A 20,569-nucleotide genomic window follows, 5' to 3' on the forward strand; every position below is an offset into this window, starting at 1 on the left:
TATCTCTGAAAGTACTATTGTTTTTATTTTTTTCAATAAACAGATCAAATTTGTTGAACCTCCTGGAGAAGTAAAAAAAAAAACTTGTTTTTGTGGGTTTTCTGAGCTGTTTTGCCACAAAGCCAAAAGATATGTGTGTGCTTATGTGTCTCTCTCTCTCTGTAAAGAGAGAGGTAGTTTGTATACACGTATTGTATAAGTTTTAAACCGTTACTGGTAAAAGTTACAGCTGGTTCTAGTTCAAATCTAATGCTTTAAGATTTTAGAATCAACTTTTTGGAAGGGAATCATCCTATACCCAGTCCCTCTTTATGATCAAGTCGCATCGTCATACACACGCTTCATTAGCTATTTGATAGTGACTTTTAATATGATCAGCATATGGTCATCTCACAGTTCCATAATTGTTGGGTATATTTTCAATTTTCTAGCTTTTCCTTCCACACTACGTGAATATTTTCTGTGCAAAGTCAGATCCAGAGTGATTCAGACAAAATATGTGTCCTTTCAAGCATAAATATTAATGGGCATGCATTCTTTATGGACAGAAGTGATCCGTTTTCTGTGTTTCATCTTATTTGACAGTTCGTACTTTCATTTTAATACTGTTTATTTCCAGGCTAGAGAGTAGAACGTGCACATAGAGGACAAAGCCAAATCAGAATTCCTTACGAAGCTCCGCAGAGCAAAACCAGAGGGTGAGTAGAAAATGACTCAGACAGTGCCCGTCTCTTATTGAAGGTGGAAATTTATCAGGTATTTGAATTAAACAAACACCTGAATGTCACTCTTTGTCAAATTAAGGTTGTCAAGACAACAACAAAATTCCACAACTTGGCCTATAACTGTGAAAGGGCTTTGTTGGATTTCTCATCACAATACTGTCACCATGCTGACAGCCCAGTCTACAAAATAAAAGCCTCCATTTTCTTAGTCACATTAACAATTAGTTAACACATTAAATTAGCTTTTGTGGGTGGTCTGCCCTGAGGGGAGGACTTATTTGAGGACAGGATCAGGTGGCACTAACTGCTGTGTATGGTTCCTGACTGGTATTGTAACAACAGAAAAACATTTTGTGGCTTTTATACTGAATCATGCCTTAGTTTAATCTATTTGTTTCAACTGTATGTGTGTTTTTAGAGCTACCCTGTTTTCTCCAGGAAATAAATAACTTGAGAAAAGCAAGTGATCCAAAGGGTATATACGTATGTGCTGTATAAGCATAGATCAAGGGGGGGGGATTCAGATTGCAAATGACATACATGTATAATCTACACGATAATTGACATGTAATCTTCGTTTTAATTGCGTTTGGTACATTTTTCTGTAGGTTCTCATACTTAACGGCTATTGTTGCCAGATCAGATTCCCAGTTTCCAGCCCAATCACAACTGAAAACCCACCCAATTCAATAAAAAACATCCCAAATCATAACCTTGCCAGAAGCCTGTGTAAAACTGTAAAACCATTATGCGCGATAGAAAACACATCATAAGCATATAAATCTTCACATCTGCACCAAATAACCAAAGATAAAATGTTTGATAAATAGGCTATCGCAACCCATAAAGAGTGCAGTCAGACATACACAGATTCCCTTGTCAGTCAATGTCAATGATGATGACGTCAAGGGACGTAGATCCTACGTTATCCCTGACTACGATTGAATACAACTCATGTCAATCAAATATTTCTCAAATTAAATGAGTCAATAATATGAGTGAGTGGACACAGTTTACTGAATTTTGTATCAGTGTTTTTAACCATAAAATGACCGCTTGTTTGGTAATATTGTTTGCACAATTTTTGCAAAACCCCGCCAAATGTTAACAAAAGCAGCCCAATTAAAATAAAAAACACTTATTTCACCTGACAAACAGTTGTAAAATTTAAAAAAGGTATACAGTTAAAGAATGACACCTTAAACAAGCTAAAAATTCTCACATTTGACAAGCTCTAATAGCATCATTATCTGCAGCAATTTCTTACCAAAGTATTGGGAAACATTTCTTACTTGCCAAATAAGCCATTAAATATTTCAGCCAAGGTTCTCAGTACTCTGCTTACGTTCGTGATGCCACTTTAATTATTAACAAATAGCTTAAAATGCAGATACAGTGTAGTTAAAACAATAAATAATGCTAATGCCATTTCTAGTGGTGCATTAACTTTAATGGATGTAAACAAATAACATTTTCACAGATATTAAGAACAGTAGGTTTGTTTTGGGGCGAGCAGTCTAAGTGAAAGTTGTGCATGTGCTAAAAGCCTCTTCTCTGCAGCCTCTAACCTCCACTGTGACTCCATCCCACCCAAAGCTTCCACCCACAGCAGACAAGGACGTCACAGAGTATCAAGTGTATGAACTTTGGCTCTTTGTTAAGCATGTGTAGCTCCAAGCAAAGCTTTGAGTTTTCATACAAAAAATCCACCCAGTGTTGATGAAGACAAACGACCTGCTTGCAGAATTTCTCTCAGGTGATGGAGATTATTCTTGGTGGTAACTTTGGCACGTTTAGGTGGAGTGATCGTAAAGGAAAACACATCATCATATCCTGAGGTAAAAAAAAAAGAAGATAGTGTGTGAGCTGATAGAGGCTCTGCTCTCCGGAGAAGAGACGGCGATGCCTTCACTGTCTGGGAAACACTCCAATGCCCATAAATACAAAGAGCCAAAGTCACAGCTGTGTCTTACAAAGGTTAAAGCAATTTGTGGTGAGTTATTGGTGGTTTGAGAAGTATTATGTTTTCCCGGGATCCTACTGTATTACAAAGGTAACGTCTTTTGTCATGTGGATGTTTCACAAAAGCACACAGAGCTTGGCTTTCATGAATCTTAAACTCAGCTTGTTGGACCCATAAAGTCGTAATGCTGTGGATTATTTACTGGAGACGCCACTGGAGAATACTCAGGGAGTTTCTTTTTGAAATGACGTGTAGTAGGGACCATTCGAGCTGTCTTCCTGAGATTCATTAGAAAGAGGAGTGCATAGAAGAACAATAACTTTGTGGTATTTTTTTGAAAACAAGATGGTGTCCTTGTTTGAACACCCTAAAGAAGGTATAAGCCAAAACACAGTAAGGGTGCTGGTTTGTGTGTGATTTATTGATTTAAATGCATTATATATTCCAACTTTAATGTTTTAAAACTTAAAACTCTTCAGCCATGCACCCTGTTTTGTGTTAGACATATTTAAAGTGTTGTTAGTCTCATCTCACCAGTTCTTAGCTGGTGAGGTCAGCATTTTACAGAAGTTTCAAGTCTCTACAAGTTGATTTTTGTAGGAAATTGAAATGAATGTTGGAATCCTGAAAGGTAGAACAGGCAGTCAGAGACAGTAAAACACTACAAGGTTTTGTAGAGATGGGGTGAAATCAAAAAAGGCACAGGTATGGTCCTTTTAATAGTGGTACATGCATAATGATGATGCTGGTAAAATTTACATGGAAAATTATTAAACTATTATTTTTTTAATACCAATGTGAAAATTTAGCTGCTTCTCTTTTACAAATAAATACTGGCAAGATCATTTTATTTCAGAGATACAGTATTTAATTCGACACGTGTCGTACAGTCATAAAACACATTATGTAGCTCCATATGCACATTTATGCCATTATACATTTTCTAGTCTTGTATATACAGTATACAGTAATATCAGTACTTGTGTCAAACCAGAAATTAGTCTTTTTTACCTTTTTTTGGATTACTGAATTCAAAATAAAATGAGAACAAGATTACATTTTGGGGTTTTTTCAGGCCTTTGAGGCAGCAAAGAGAGTTCTGCTGAGCTTAATATTGAATATGTGTGGATATTTACGCCGATATTGCTGGTACGATACAGCTTTAAAAAAAAAAACGGTCATACTTAAAATGTTAAATTATTCTGTATTTTGACTTGAGTATTCAGCGCTCAGCCCATGTAGTGCCTTTATTTCTTTCCACTATAACCTCTAGTGAAAGTATTCCAAAATAAATGCACAAACACACAATCTCATATTCACAGATTCTTTCACAGACACCCCCCACAGGGGTACGGGCTGATAATTAAGAGCCTAATGGATCTTGTACGTGTGTGTGTGTGTGTGTGTGTGTGTGTGTATGGGCGGCGGCCACATTTTGGCTGGCATTTGCATAGATGAATGACTCGTCCGGTCACTCTGTCTCTGCAGTGCGCCGAGGCTCTATTGTCAAAACCCAAAAAGAGCCGAGCGTCTCCGCAGACCCGCGGGCGACCAATCACGAGTCCAGCTCTCATTAGCAGGCATCCATTGTGGGTGACGGGAGGAGATAATTACCTTTGACTACAAGAGCTCTTGCTCTCTTTCTCCCAATGGCAACAATGCTTTTGGCCTATCATAGAGACTGAGGGGCCGCTTTAGAGATAAAAAATACACCCAGTGTGACTAAATCGGTCTCTTGTCTATGACTTGCAAGGTGCTTTGATTGTAATACTTCTTGAATATGTTGAATAATCAGTTACACTTTGGCATCAATGCATTAAATCAACTGCTTGGACTTGTTTCTGGGGGGAAAAAACAAAAAAAAACGGATTAACTCTCACAGAATGGCATGTTTCTGAGTAATCCCTGTACCAGTTTTTCATCACTCTTTGTCTTGATTGATCTCTGTCTGAAACAGAGCCATGCAGCTAAGACCAGAACACAGAATCACATCAGAGAAAAGGATGCACCACCCCACACTGTCTCTCTCTCACACACACTCACACACATATAAAGACACACACACACAGAGTGTATAAACAGTGCCCAGCCAGATTTAGAGTTAACAAGATGGGATGATGTGAATAGAGGGCTAGTGGGCATGCTCGGTGATTGACAGGCCGGGCCGCTGTCAGCTCCTCCAGGCAGGCATCAGCGAGCAGCAGTCCTGCTACTGTCAGAGCTCTGTTCTGGTCCACTGTGCCACACATACATATGCACATGGCCGAGCACACACAAATGCAAATGGAGATGGACACACGCGTGCACAGCTACATGTGTACGCACGCACACACACACACACACACACACACACACACACACACACACACACACACACACTCTTTCTGTGTCACTCACACACACACATCCACGCGCTCGCACACTTCCTGTCCCTCTGCTATGCCCCAGCTGTCAAAAGCCAGTTAGATAACGAGTCCGCTGCTCTCCTTCCCTCTTTGCATAGAGTCTGAGGAGCTGGTTATTGCTTGTTGTATAGAACAGTGTATGTGTGTGCTTCTCTCCCACAGCTGCAGCGCGGCCAGCCCACATGGGGAAACGTCTCATGAGGCTCTGAGAATATCCAAGCATGCCTGCCCATCTTGCTTTAGATTGAGGCGGTGATAGGCAGCCTTGCACTGTAGCTAACCTCCTATTTTAATGCTCTTCCCCAGGAAGAAAAGAAAAGAAAAAAACACGCAGCAATGCATCATGTGTATTGTCCTAGTTTATGCACTGTGGGACTTCGCGTACACTAAGGAGCTGTAGAAGCTTGTGATTTATAAACGGATCGTCATAAGTTATAGTACGGCATAATTTACCTCAGACAGGTCCGTGGTCCGTGCCATTATAAACACGACTTCCAGGTGGCAGGACGTTTTATTATTCACATACATTTAAATATATCTGAGAGTCCAACAATGTTTTATGCATTTAGGGTGTTGTCAGTAGTGCGAAACCTGTACAGTATATGGGCAGTTAAAGTGTGAAGTACCTGGGGCTGAGAGGGTTGCATACAGTATGATTGACAACAGAGAGTGGAGTTGGCAGTGCAGTTGTTCTCAGGTAAAGATTTACTTTGCTGTTGATCAGCCGGTAGAGGTGACAGGGCTGAGTGCAAATGTGAAAACTGTATAAGAGTGAACAAGCAAAGGATGAAAATGAAGATATCATGTTTGTTGTAAAGGTGCACTGTACGTCAGAGTCAATGAGGAAAATGCACCATATTGGAAGATTTGTTCTAACAAGATTTAGAGTCTAAAGTCATGCTAGCAGCTTTGTGGGGCTGTACTTCAGCACAGCGGTGCTTCGAGCTAAATGCTAACATGCTTACAATGACAATGCCAAGTGACTTGAATGGCAAGTGGACGTAATCACTGTGACGTCACCCATTGGTTTGTGGACTGCCGTTTTGAAGCCTCGAGTTCGACATTTTGGCCGTCGCCATCTTGTTTTTTTGCAACCAGAAGTGACACGAGAGGGTGGAGCTAAGCACGCTGAATAACATATATTTAGGCAACCAAAATGTTACAATTAACTTTGATGAACTGAAAACACACCGTGAAAGGGTTAAGACGAAAACACGGACAACTCCCAGACCGGACAATGCCGTGGTAGCGACCTGTCGATGAACAGTTGACAAAATCATTTAAAATTTTAAGTATCAATCCGTTATATTTAATAATTTGATATATTAATTAAGTATTGATCTATTTATTCTCACTCTCCGTGTCAACAGAGCAAATTCAATCCACTGCGAAGGTCATGAGACGCGGCTGAAATTACCGGGATGAATCTAGTAAATTGGAACTGGAATTAAAAGAATTTGAGTTTTGAACACATTTGTGCCCAAAGACTATATTTATTCCTATATAAAGGAAAATTTGTTTTGATTGGTCAAAAGTCTTGAAATTTGGTACGGACATACTTTAGGCAAGAATGTAACAGTACAAGTTTGACATTTTTAGATCACATAAAAAAATCGCACTTTTATCAATGGTCAAAGTCAGGATTTTTGAAAAATTAGGAAAAACGGCTAACATTGTGTTTATTAAATGTTTTCCATATGACAATTTTTTTTTAACTGCTTATATGTGCATATCCTTGATATTCAACTTGTCATGTGTTCATAGATACCAAATACTTGATTGAGCTCCTTATAGTTTCTGAGATACAGACATTTTCCTATCATATTATATCTAGTATTTGGGCACGTGCAAAAACAGTAGTCCCACGTGCCCAAATACTAGATATAGTATGATAAGAAAAACTCACTTTTCAGCCAAATGATTTGACAGATTTTGAAAATGTCTTCTTGTGTTAGGCAAGCCCAGAGAACACTTCCACCAAAGGAAATAAAACAATGTCAGTAGCGGGCACAAATAGGTTTAAACCAAATGATTTGTGCATATGTATAAACACTTAATAAATGCTATATAACATGCTGTTCATGTGTCAAATTATAGATTGGATCAAACACGACGACTGCTACAGTTATACTGTGGTATCAGTCGTTCATTATGCGTTTATGGATGCTTTGTGTCACTTTAATAACTTTTACATTTCAGATTGATTCACCGTCGCAGATCACATCTCTCAAATCATTTGAGTCTTCACTCAGGTCTGACCTCCATCAGAATCTCTGACTTCTGACTCTGTTTCCGAACGCTGACAATGCCGTTTAGCAGAACGTTTCAAATATATCTGACTGATTGCAAAAAACTTCTCCGGCTTTTTAGTCTTAATGACAGAATCTGCAAATATAATTACTGCCGCAAGAAAAGCCAGCCGGAGAAAGCGGAGAGAAGCTGTCATCTGCTATTGTTTTCCAGTCGGTGTCCTCCAACTGAACTTCACCGACCGACAGTTTAATTGGTTTCAGGGAATCGGGTGTGAAGAGGAGTCATGACCTTGATCTTTCTCCTCGATAAATGATTTTTTACCAACTATACATGCAAATATGCAAAGTGTGTGTGTATGTGTGTTAGAGGGAGGTAAACAGATACAGATTGTCTCATTTTATTGTGTGTTTAGTGGCTGATTAGAGGCCTAATTAAATACAGTGTTGGTGAGTTCAGAGGCAAACAGAGGAGACACTGACCCTGCGACTTCTAATGCACCTCGGGGATCATCTGAACAAAGAGAGGAGATGCACACAGGCTGATAGAGAACATGCATTCAGAGACTTTGAACAAACAAGCATCATCAGACCTTTATCACCACAACCTGTCCTTAATTCACTCTTCACCTTGCATGATACATATTAATAGGATGGCATGGGGGGGAATTAAGCAAAACTAAACATTAACTCAGGATGATGTTGGCTTCAGTTCAGGCCTGCAGGGTAAAAAAAACCACAGCACCGCAAACATTAAATATATAACCACTAGTAAAACTGTCACAATCTTGCCATATGTCCAAGACTAACTGTGCTCACAGTACAATCTACGATCTAAAAGTCACTGGATGTCCACTTATTCCTTCTAAAACTCTGCAGAAACGTGTGCCAGGCATAATTATAGTTTTTTTGACAGTGAATGGTACCTAATTGTTGTGTTTTTTTGGAAAGCTACAATATGTTACAGGAGTACAGCAAAGTTGGGAGGCTTGCAAGAGACACAATGGTCAAAATTGTTGCAGCAGAAACCTCAATATATAGACTTTTAGTATCCAGTATGGAGAAATGCAGTCGTGTCTAGAAGGTAACCCGCAAAACCTGATCTGAGATCTGCAAAAAACTTGCAAAAACTCTAGCGAGACTTGCTGCCCTTCGACCTATCACAACCTTAACTATTCAAGATCAACGCCTAACCTTAACCTAACTTAATCTTCCGGAGGCTACAGCGGGCTCAGTTTTAAAGCTAGAGTGAAGATACTGGCTTCATATAAAACTAGACCTAAGGAATCCATTGGTACTATGTCCAAACTTGCACTAAATTTTGGTGAGGAAAAACTGGCATGGCCATTTTCAAAAGGGGTCCCTTGACCTCTGATCTCAAGATATGTGAATGAAAATGGGTTCTCTGGGTACCCACGAGTCTCCCCTTTACAGACATGCCCACTTTATGATAATCACATGCAGTTATTTGGCTTGAGTTTGCCATGTTATGATTTGAGCATATTATTTATGCTAAATGCAGTACCTGTGAGGGTTTCTGGACAATATTTGTCATTGTTTTGTGTTGTTAATTGATTTCCAATAATAAATATAAACATACATTTGCCCACTCCCGTGTTGATAAGAGTATTAAATACTTGACACATCTCCCTTTAAGGTACATTTTGAACAGATAAAAAAATGTGTGATTAATCACGATTAAATATTTTAATCGATTGACAGCCAAAAATATTTTTTAAATCAATGCCACAGCAATAACAAATTGCAGCTCAACATTAAGCAGTCGGTGTGAAAAATATAGATGTGCTGCAAATACATGAATTCACAGAAGCAGATTAACATGTACAGACTGTGATGTGGAGGGAAGGTGACTCCAGTGGTCTAAAAATCAGGATGTATACAGTAGAACACAGAAGCAGTGCAAGTGCAAAGCGTATCTGCGTTGTTGTGTGTTGTCAGTGTCATTATGAGTAATCCAAACCAAACGGAGGAAATTGTTTAAAATGAGCCAAAGTATCACTGCAGTGGCCAATCCTTTGATTTCCATTTAGCTGGTGTTCCTCCTCAGGCCTGCGAAGGCTATTTCACATGCAAACCCCCTCCCCGCTACCGCACCCCAACCCCATCGTTTTATTCCCCAACCCTCTCATCCCCTCTCCACCCCATTTGCGCCAACAATGCCCCTCTCGCCGCGCCGCCCCGCTCTCAACAGGCTTCTGTGGAATTTATTCAAATATTTTGACATTTCGCCTCCCCTCACTTCCCGAGCAGAAATGATTTGTGACAGCTGGAGATGGGCTCGGTCGGAGGAGCTTCCTCCAACACCCTGCTTTCTTTTTTTCCTCCCGTCCTAAAGGATGATTTTTCTCTTTCGACTCCCGTCTTCTTTTTTTTTTCGATCCTCCTTTATTCACCGCTGCTCCTCCTGTCAGCCGGCGTAGGCCTTGAAAGCTCCTCGCTTTTCTTCTTTTTTTTTTCATGTGACTCCACAGTGTGATAGACAAACTGGGTGATATTTCTCTATTTGTTGACATTTTGTGTTTGCTGCCTTTTTGCTCAGTGCCCACCTACTGTCTGATCCGGTGCTGACACCATGTATTGGCAGCATGGAGGGTAATCCTCCTATAAAAAACGGCTTTCATGTGAATCCTCCGGGGCTACAGCTGCAACAAAATGACTCCTTTAATTGTTTATAGAAGATGAGAATGTTAATTAGAGGATCACTATCGTACAGTATGATCACCTGCAGGAAGATACAGCGAGTGAAATCTGAACTACCAACCGCTTCAAGGTGCCTTATTTTCCCACGTGCATTTCAATAGGCGATAAACTGATAGAGCATCAAAATGAGGAAGTGGTGCATCGGGCGACGCCGCCCGTGACAGCAGTGTGTGGGACTACAGCGCAGTGCACGGTGACAACAAAGACTCCATTTGAATAATGCTGCTCATTAGTTGGGGGACAGGGCCTTTTTCTGTTGGCGCCTGTCCCTGGTCACTTTGCACTGCTGCGATAGACAAACACACACACTCAACACCAAGGTTGTCATCCATCACCGCGCTGAGAGAAAGGTACGAGCTGCCCAAGACAAATGCGTCTTTCTGGTTTTTATTTCCTCTGCAATGATTAGACATCTCCCTCGGGTGGAGCGTCACAGCAGCCATAAAGTGATGCCAGCTCTCTCGTGTTGTACATGGTGCCATCTGAAAAGAGCTACTGAAGAGAGATCTGAGCATCCAGCGGAGAGTTGAGCTGCTGGAAATCCGTTATCACCTCTGGTATCAGCACACTGAACAATAATGAACCTCCTGGCTCACCACAAAAGCATCAGTACAATTTGGCTTCCAAACAGGATGTTTGTTTTGAGTTAGTCAGATCCTGGACTCTCAATTTCTCTGTTAGGGTTTCGTTATTCATTTTGGGAAATCCGCTTATTCACTTTCTTGCCGAGAGTTTGATGAGAAGATCGATTATATCCTCATGTCTGTATGGTACATATGAAGTGACCGCCAGCAGCCAGATAGCGTAGCATAAAGACTGGAAAACAGCTAGCCTGGCTCTGTCCATTAATCCATACTATAAGTGTATGTAAAAACAACACATTCCTGCAGTTTTGTCGTCAACGTGAGATAAACCGAGACTCCAGGAAGTTACTGCGCCAGCAAGACCTAACATGTTGTTAAGTGAGCTTGAGAGTATAGAGCTGCAACGATTATTAGTTGTCGACTATTAAATGAATCACCAACTATTTTCAAGGTCAAAGGTCAAAGGTCAAAGCGTTTATTGGCATGTGCACAGTTCAAACAAGTTTCCCTGTGCGATGAAATTATTCCTTTGCCTTCCGCTTTGAGCGCCGTTTACGAGGAAACACAAAGTATAAGAAATAAGTACAGAAAGAAAGGGCACTATGTACAATATACAATAAAAATAAAAAATAGAGCAGAATGCTATGTGCAATATACAATAACAGAAGAAATTTTGATAATCAATTTATCGGTTTGAGTAAGAAAGCTTCTTAAGCTTCTTAAATGTGAATATTTTCTGACAGTAAACTGAATATCTTTGAGTTGTTGACTAAACAAGACATTTGTGAACGTCATCTTGGGCTTTGGGAAACCATTTTCTGACATTTTATAGACCAAACAAGTAATCGATTAATCAAAAAAATAATCAAAGTGACAATGAAAATAATCTTTACAGCCCTACTTTAGAGGTGTTGGTAGGTGGATTTGTCACCTTTGGACAGAGCCAGGCTAGCTGTTTCCATCTGTTTCCAGTCTTTGTGCTAAGATAAGCTAACCACCTGCTATTTACTCCGAGCAACAAGTAAGGGATAATGTACAGAGAGCCGGTCATTATTGTGAAATAAACACCGACAGGGCGATGCCGCACCGTCGGTGGACCCCGACACGAAGCGGTACGCTAGCTGTATAGAATCAATAATTTTACACAAAAACGGTCCGCCAGAGTCCAAGATCAGAACTGCACTCATAGTAACAGTCTGTTATAAAGAAATAGAAGACCGTAGAATGCCGTGATTGACCAATCAGAATCAAGCATTCAACAAAGCCTTGTAATAAAGCAAATGAGTGAATTTCCCAAAATGTTGAACTGTTCCTTTAACTTCACTGTTTCAAACATTGTACCATTGGGTATGTAAAGGTATAGGATTAATCACTATAAGCAACAACACTCCGTATCAGGAAAATCCATCTGCAAGAACGTGCATAAGCACATCTCTAAAAGAATTGAATTAATCCAGGGCTAATCCTTTATGCAAATGGGAATCCTGAAAACTAAAAAAAAAAGAATACAGGAACATTGCGAGTGTTTGAACAGACCTGAGGAAAATCCAGCTCTATAAAAGCGAAGAATCAGTCATCTGCCAAGGACAGCCGGAGCTAATAAGTGTGTAACATGATAGAAAAGAAAATTAGTTCATAGCTGTCATCTTCTTGATGAAGAGGCAATCAAAATCAAAGTGAATCATTCCGTGAGGAGGATTGTGTTTTGGAATTCAAACGGGCAATGCTTCAATATGACAAATCAGCCGGTGTGGTGCATGTTGATTGATTCCATCCATGAAAACCTAATAGATTTAGCCCTCTGTGAATTTGGCTCTCATTAACCTCGCAGCGTTTTCATATGAGAATGTATTGGAGCCATTTTATCCACCACTCAAAGGCAATTCACTGGGTGATAAATCCTTTGGCTTATCTGGCTGCAGGTGACAGCACAGCAGAGCACCGAGGCTGACTGGGGCACAAACACACACAACAATGCATGCACACACATACACACATATTCACATACACACACACACACATTCTGCAGACACTATTTTCTTCAAGGGGTCGCCATGGTGACCCATGAGCGGAAAAAACCTTGTGATCCGACCGGAACCGAAGACATGCTCCTCGACCCGAGCGACGAGCCGAAACAGAAAAATCTTCCTCTCAGCTCAACGAAAAAGAAGAGGAAGAAGAAGAAGAAGAAGAAGAAGAAGAAGAGGAAGGAGGGAGGGGAAAAAAAAAACAGAATTCAATTACACAGTCGAAACCCACTCCTTGCCCTCCGGGAGTGATATCAGCACCATTTAAAAGTCTGATTACTCACAAAACCAATAACATTTTGACTCCTTGGTAATGGACCAGTAGATTAGAAAATTTAGATTACATTTAACTGCCTGTAGATTCTCATTAAAACGCCACCAACTAGTTAGAAACAATAGGTAATTAAGAGTGTAATGAAGCGCAGTAGCGTTAGCGCACGTCGGCTGTATGCTACTCTTGTGGGACCCAGCCTTACTTTGCACTTATCCTGCAGCAAAGCCATACCAGCGTCTCATTTGGGCAATACGACATATTTAATTAGATTAATGAATTTCGGTGGCGTCTCCGCGGGGTTGGTTGTGCTCCTCGCGGTGACAGTGTAACAACAGATTATATATTAGGGGAGGCCTGCACGCTGCAGGCAGGCAGGCAGGCCGGCGCAGGTTGGTCCCTCGACAGAGGCGCGACGTGTGACAGTTTGGGTGGAACCTGTCTCAGGTTTACTCCTGCTAAATTGTCAAATGCAAATAATCATAAGCAAACGCGTTGCACGAGTAAACACAAACTCGTATCCAGAACTCCAGATTTGATTTAGCAAAGTGAGGCCTATTGAATTAAACATGATTGATTGTAACACGGGGAGAACACAAACAGAGGCAAGAAAGCCCAGGGTGATAAATGGGTTAGTGCCCGTGTTTGGCTTTAAGCTAGTCTCTGTGGCTCTGGCCGGCCACAAGTAAATGCTTCTACACAAAGTAAAGACTAAAGGAAATGAAACGGGGGGGCGTGAGTCTCTGAGGCTGACGCACACTAGTTTGAAACACTTCAGCCTCCTGCAACGCACTTCTTAAATGTTGTGAAATGTGGATGAAGTCTGGAATGCAGATTACACGAACAGGATACTACATGAATAATAGACTGCGATGTGTTTTATAAGAAACCGGCTACAATTTCAATCCAGTAGTTAGATTAGGCTTTAATAATGAAGATTAGGAAATGTTTCCCGCAGTGTAACATGAATATGTGTCCTTGGAGTTTAACTGCATCCACTTCTCCTCCACCCTGACACTTTCTGTAGCAGCATTTCAGTGTCACATGGCTGCCTTGTTTTGTAGAAAGTCTTAGCTCACTCAATCCTTTTGTGTGGCGGAGACACAGTAATTCTCTCTCAGTTTTCGCATGCAGAGCACAAGACAGGGCGCTCATTTCATTAAATTCCAGGTGACCAGGATTATTGCCGTCTGCCTAAAGCTGGATATTAAGTCAAACTTTTGAATAGCTTTCACTTTTTAGCTTTAGCAACAAGTTTAGTCTCCGGTTTATGTAAATGTTTCTGATTTAATTTTAGATTTAGACGTATATTACTGTAAGTAAGGATGCAACGGTACCAGATCGGATATCGGGCCGACACTGACTCAAATAGCTGGATCACGTATCGGTGACAATGGGCTCGATCTATTCAATTCAATTAAAATTAAAATTTACACTTGAAATTGTAATTCCTTTTCTCTTTGAGGATTTTTTTACCAAGTTGTTGGTGTAGGATTTATTATTTTAATAATAAATATCAATTCATTAGGTTACATTTTGTCGTAGAAAGTAAGGAAAGCAATGTCGAAGTCAAGCCCGATATTGCCTTACACATAAAATCAGGACTAGTCGGATCGGTTCATCCCTAACTGTAAGATCTGACTTGACGTTTACAGATTTCTCTTTAGCCGTAAGTTATGTTTTAGTTTTAGAGTTAGCTTAGCTAGGTTACATTTAGCTTTAAGTTTAGATGTAGCTACATTTTTTTTAGCTTTTGCTTTGTTTTAGGTTAAGCTATGTATTCACATCTCTAATTAAAAGATATGGCTGGTAGTGTTCAAATACATTTTTTGTTATATTTGTTGAAATCATCATTACATCCCGACAGCAATCAATAAATCAAATTCTCTGAAAAAAAAAAGTTTTTAAAAAAATGGAGCTAGTCCTGCTAGTTACTTTCATTTGAAAGTAGCATTTCATTTGTACACTGGGCTGGCTTTTCAGTTGGATAATTTTTTTTAATCTACTACACTCTTGCTAGTTTCTCAACATTACCAACCCAGCCTTTAATATGAAATTTACATTACACTGTAGGTTTGACTGTAGCTGTAGTTTTAGCTTTAACACTTGCAGTATTTTTTTTTGTTTAGGCTGATTTACAATTGGAACATAACTTGATTTGGCTATCACACATGGTAAACATTTATACAACACTTGCTTTTAATCATGAAGAATACGCAGAAACTTAAATACGCAAAGGAAAAAATGAAAACATGATTACGAATGTTTACGTTGAGCAAAACTTCAGACCTTAAACTTGAATCTGTAACCTCTTCAATGACATTTAACCACCTTTAATTAACTGTTTGTGATTGATGCCATTTAAAGCTGAAGTCCTTATATCAACAATCAACACTGTAGAATATCGGCTGTCGATACTGAGCGCTGTTAGTTACACCTTTCTGTAGTTCCAGTGCTCGATGTTGTCTTTGAAAACATGCTGTTTGGACCACTTTTCTTTTGTAGTATCACACTGCCCTCTGTAGGGATGCATCCTAACTGCGCCGCATTAGAGATGTGTGTATTTCAGTGATATCAGTGCCCTCCCCAGCTGTTTTCACAGCACTCCGCTGATCTACAGTTCAACACGGAGAGAAGCTGAGAAGCTTTTCAGCAACATTTTCCTCAGTTGAGCTTTATTCAGTGTAAACTGTGAATTGCTTGCCATATTATTATAACTTTTGCACTGATTTCAGTGACAGATGTTGCGCTGTCTCTGTGTATGTACACAGACTGTATGTGAATCACAACGGGAATATGTCTAGAAAACACACTCGCACATACACACACACACACACACACACACACACACACACACACACACACACACACACACACACACACACACACCTCCAACCTGGCAGAGTGTTTGTGCTTGTAAACACTTGAATAATTGAGCCAGATTCAAACACACCGTCTCTCCAAAAGGAGTCATGGAGGAAGAAGAGGAGGAGGAGGAGGAAGAGGAGGAGGAGGAAGGAGAGCAGATGGCCCAGTGCAGATAGACTCAGAGACTGGGAGTGAGGAGCGTTCTCTGAAGGACGAGGTCTTGTATTGTTGTGGCTGCGAGGGCCGCTCTGTCACACGGCGTACCAGGGGTCCCCAAAGAGCCAGGGTCTTATGGTGTCAGTGTCCCCCCAGTCCTCATCCCAAGCCCTGGCCTATTGTCATTGCTGTTTTTTAATTTCTCAAACGCAATCAAGTGTGACACAAACTGTTTACCTAGCGTGTCTGCCACAACCAGGAAGAGAAAAGGCGGGAGGGGAAAAAAAAAACAGACACACAAGCCAGGATCTCGGCACAAAATAATCCTCCATAATACCAGAGAGTTTAAAGAGGCTTTGCCAATACCTCCCCGAACCCCCCCCGCTCCCTTCCACCTCTCTTTGCTCTTATGAAAAAAGGAGGGGGAGATGAAGAGGAGAAAAAAGGGGGGGGGGGACACATCAGAAGAAAGCTGTTAAATTCGCCCCTCAGTCTCGTTTGGGATTGCTAATTATTGTTTTTACAGTACAACAATTGGGGTATTAGGGCATAAGCGGCTGGAGATAACATCCAGAGGAAGGCGAGGGGAGGGAAAAGGGGAGAAAAGGGAAGAGGAGCGTGGGGGAGAAAGATAATGGGTCGACAGAAGGGGAGCTATGATAGGGTCTGGTCCATGGCGGCGCCTCGGTCTCTCTGCTACAACACACCACAGTATCAGGAGACTCACTCCGTCTCCAAGGATCTTGAAAAGTGACGGAAACTTGACGAGGAAAAGTTTTGAATGTTGGACAGTTTGTAGATCGACAAATCAGAGAAAGTGAAGGAAGAACAGAAGTTACCACATCCATGATAGGAAGATACTCCTCTTCACACTTCACCGGTTAAAATATAAACATCAGACACACAACTTTCTCACATGTGTCCTCACGTGTACCAACACAGGCAGAATCCCAAACATACAGATATGATTGTTAATATTACAAAATGATTAGGGTTGAATTTAAAAAAGTTAAAGCTGCTATATTGGATATGTTTATATGATGGCTGTCAAAGTTAACGCGATAATAACGCAAGTTTACGCAAAAGTTTGGCGAGGAAAAACTGGCATGGCCATTTTCCAAAGGGGTCCCTTGACCTCTGACCTCCAGATATGTGAATGTAAATGGGTTCTATGGGTACACACGAGTCTCCCCTTTACAGACATGCCCACTTTATGATAATCACATGTAGTTTGGGGCAAGTCATAGTCAAGTCAGCACACTGACACACTGACAGCTGTTGTTGCCTGTTGGGCTGCAGTTTGCCATGTTATGATTTGATCATATTTCTTATGCTAAATGCAGTACCTGTGAGGGTTTCTGGACAATATTTATCATTGTTTTGTGTTGTTAGCTGATTTCCAATAATAAATATATACATACATTTGCATAAAGCAGCATATTTGCCCACTCCCATGTTGATAAGAGTATTAAATACTTGACAAATCTCCCTTTAAGGTTCATTTTGAACAGATAAAAAATGTGTGATGAAATTTGTGATTAATCATGATTAACTGTGGACAATCATGCGATGAATCAAAATTGAATATTTTAATCGATTGACAGCTGTAGTTTATATTAACAATGGCTCACATGACTATTTGCATGTGACAGGGGTTAATCATAGTGATGAACCTACAGCACACAACATGCAGACAGATAGAGTTAGCAACTAGATGGTGAACATAACAGAAGCTAAAGAGCCAGATATTTTCCTTGGTAGTAGGAGACCAAACACAGAGCTAAAAGGAGATTGAATATTGGCCTTACATTCTTCAGGTGTCAAGAAACCTTGCTCCAAATGAATGCTAACATTGTTCTGTATCTGCTGGATGTGTAAATTGATCGTAGTTTGCGAGTGATTGACAGCTGTCTCGAGCCAATAGAAACGCTCTCTCTGAAATGACCTGTGATTGGCTAAAGTCTCCTGTCACGGGCTAGATTTTCTAAAGCCTGAAACAGAGCCATGAGGAGGAGCAGAAGTCTAGTTATCTCTCAGATCACTTGAATTACAATATGCTGAAAGGTTAGTATGGATTTTTTTTAGCCCAATGATGCCAAAAACATTCTGCCCATTGATGCTTTAAATAACAGACACAACCAGCTGTGCATTGAGAAAGTAGAGAAGAAGAAAAGTGGGCGTTCCTAAACCCAAGAGCCAATCAAGCGGCTGCAATCAGACCCATTTCAACATTTGATCCAAGCAGCTGATTCCTCCCCAATCAAGTGTAAAGTAAACATATGTTAAGACAAGGAAAAGTGCTTACCTTCACTCCCATATCATATTTCATAATATCTCGAGACAAATCCAGCAAGCCAGGGTTACAATATACACAAAAAGTGAAGCCAAGGCAAATCAACACAACAGTAATGACTTTAATCACATCATTGAACATTTTACATGTTCACCACATCAAGCTTACCCACAATTAGCCGCCTTGAATGCTGCAATCAGTCATCACACATTAACATCACTTTGTTGTCATCTTACCTCCTGTCTGAACAAGGTTTTCCTTTCAGTAAAGCAAATAAAAATGAACCCATGTCTTCATAGTGAAGTAATCCAGTCGGAGATTTCTACTTCAGCAGTTTGCAATTTTGCAAGGCTTTAGCCTTTCCAAACAAAACTTACTTTATCAACTAAAACAACTCCTAATTTACAGTTAGCAAAACTCTCAACCTCTCAACATTAAAACAAACCCCATGCCGGTTGACCGGAAACAAACGGCAAAACAGGAAGTGACGTCATTTATGAGATTAATTTTTAGCAGGTGTGTTTCTCTCTTGAGCTTCTGATTGTAATTGTTTACCCACAGGACATAAAACTGAATATATTTAAGATTTCTACATAAAATAAATTGCTTAATGTAGTATATTAGCCATTCAGAATACCAAAGACCGTTCTTGCCCATTAGCTCTCTCACCTTCAGGCAAAATTAAAATAAATAAAATCATTGTCTGCAATATAAATGCACAATTATGAGATTATTTATCTTGATTGAAAGCACGATTTGTTCCCTTGGATCTATAGTAATCAATTTATTTATTTTTTTGGTTAATTTTAGACAAACAGTTGTCTTACGCTCATTACTTTGAATACAAAAACAGTAGGCCTATTGGTGTATGTCGTAAAAAGTCATAGTCTAGTATGTTAAAAAAAAGTGATACAAAAAAGTCGTAGCATGTCAAAAAAGTGATAAAGTCATAGTATAGTAGGCCTATTTTGTAAAAAGTGATAAAAAAAAAGACATGTCAAAAAAGTGACAAAGTCATAGTCATAAAAAAGTAAAAAAAAGTCATAGTATATTGTGTCGGTGTGGTAGAAAAATGTAAGGATTATAAAGACAACATGAGCCCATTTCACCATACGTTCCAATTACAGCAAGTTTAAAACTGGACCCAAGATGGCCGCCATATGGTTCCATCCCGAAGTGGCAAATCATTAGAAACATTTAACATATACAGTACTGATCCCTCTGTATTTTAAACTTAGAATAGGAAGATACCGTATTATTGTATACAACACTTTATGGTTCTGTCTCTCAGTTTTAACAATTTCAACAACAGGTCTTTTTATCAATTCATAATTAGCTCAGGAGCCACATACAGTAAGCATCCTGTTTGGTCTGTTGGCATTCAAGTTATAGACGGCACAATATGTCATCCAACCTAAGTCATGTTGTTCCAGTAAAGCAAAACACTCACAGGAAGAACACATCTGAAATACTGTAAGGTATAATATGAGTGCTAAAGGGCAGGTGATGGCTTGTGTCCCACGGAAACACACACACATTGGGTTTTATCCTGTGAATGAGCAGGCCAGCCAAAGTCATCTGGAAGCTTCCACATGCCAATGAATAAATAAAGCTGTAATTAGTAAAGAAAACAGCGCCACCTGTTGGCGTCCCACCCCTGTGAACTCAGACCATTATAGGGTGCTGTGGGAAACACCTGAGCCTGCAAAGGCTGTATGTTAAAGGGTTGGCACACACTCAGGATGTGTGTGTGTGAGAGACAGGAAGTTTTTTCATGTGGGCCACCCGTGTAACCATGTGTGTTGTATGGCTTCCATTTGTAAAGAGGCTTACCGAGCATATGTGTTGGTATTGTGAGTGTGTGTGTGTGCTCCTCCATGTACGTGTGTGTATGTGAGGGGGGTCCAACTGCGTGTCCTGGGGCCCACCTGGCAGCGCTGTGCAGATTCTGGGGCCCGAGCAGCTGGCCTGGGGGCTGATGAGGGTGTTCGGTGGTGGTGGTGGTGGAGGGGGGAGGTTTGAGAGGGGTACGGGGGGTCTTCCATGGCCCCTGTCCCACCAGACCCAGACAGTAGGAGGCAGATGGACAGGCCACAGCCACTGCCAGAGGGCCAGAGGGGCCACGGGGGCCGAGGGAGAGGGCCAGCCAAGACCAACTGAGCTCACTCACACACACACAAACACAGTAACAGATGAAATACATGTGAAACTCATTGAATTATACTCATTCTAGATAATAATTATATCATTTTGTCCCATATTTTCCTATATATTACATGATACAAGCGATGACAACAAAAGAGTCTG

The 20,569-nt window shown here is 40.4% G+C and overlaps 1 protein-coding gene across 3 annotated transcripts in view; it reads right to left on the reverse strand.

Annotated features, from left to right (window-relative positions):
- Positions 1–18,719, reverse strand: part of fbxl4 (F-box and leucine-rich repeat protein 4) — a 34,827-nt gene extending 16,108 nt beyond the window's left edge. The window contains exon 1 of one of the 3 annotated variants that reach the window (XM_037784803.1): positions 18,548–18,719. The gene's annotated coding sequence lies outside the window, so the exon portion shown is untranslated. Of the gene's footprint in view, positions 1–18,430 lie in introns of all 3 variants that reach the window. The other 2 variants (XM_037784801.1, XM_037784802.1) reach the window with 2 other exon arrangements.
- Positions 18,720–20,569: the final 1,850 nt, after the last annotated feature.

This window comes from Sebastes umbrosus, chromosome 11, assembly GCF_015220745.1.
Source record: "Sebastes umbrosus isolate fSebUmb1 chromosome 11, fSebUmb1.pri, whole genome shotgun sequence".
Classification (NCBI taxonomy): domain Eukaryota; kingdom Metazoa; phylum Chordata; class Actinopteri; order Perciformes; family Sebastidae; genus Sebastes; species Sebastes umbrosus.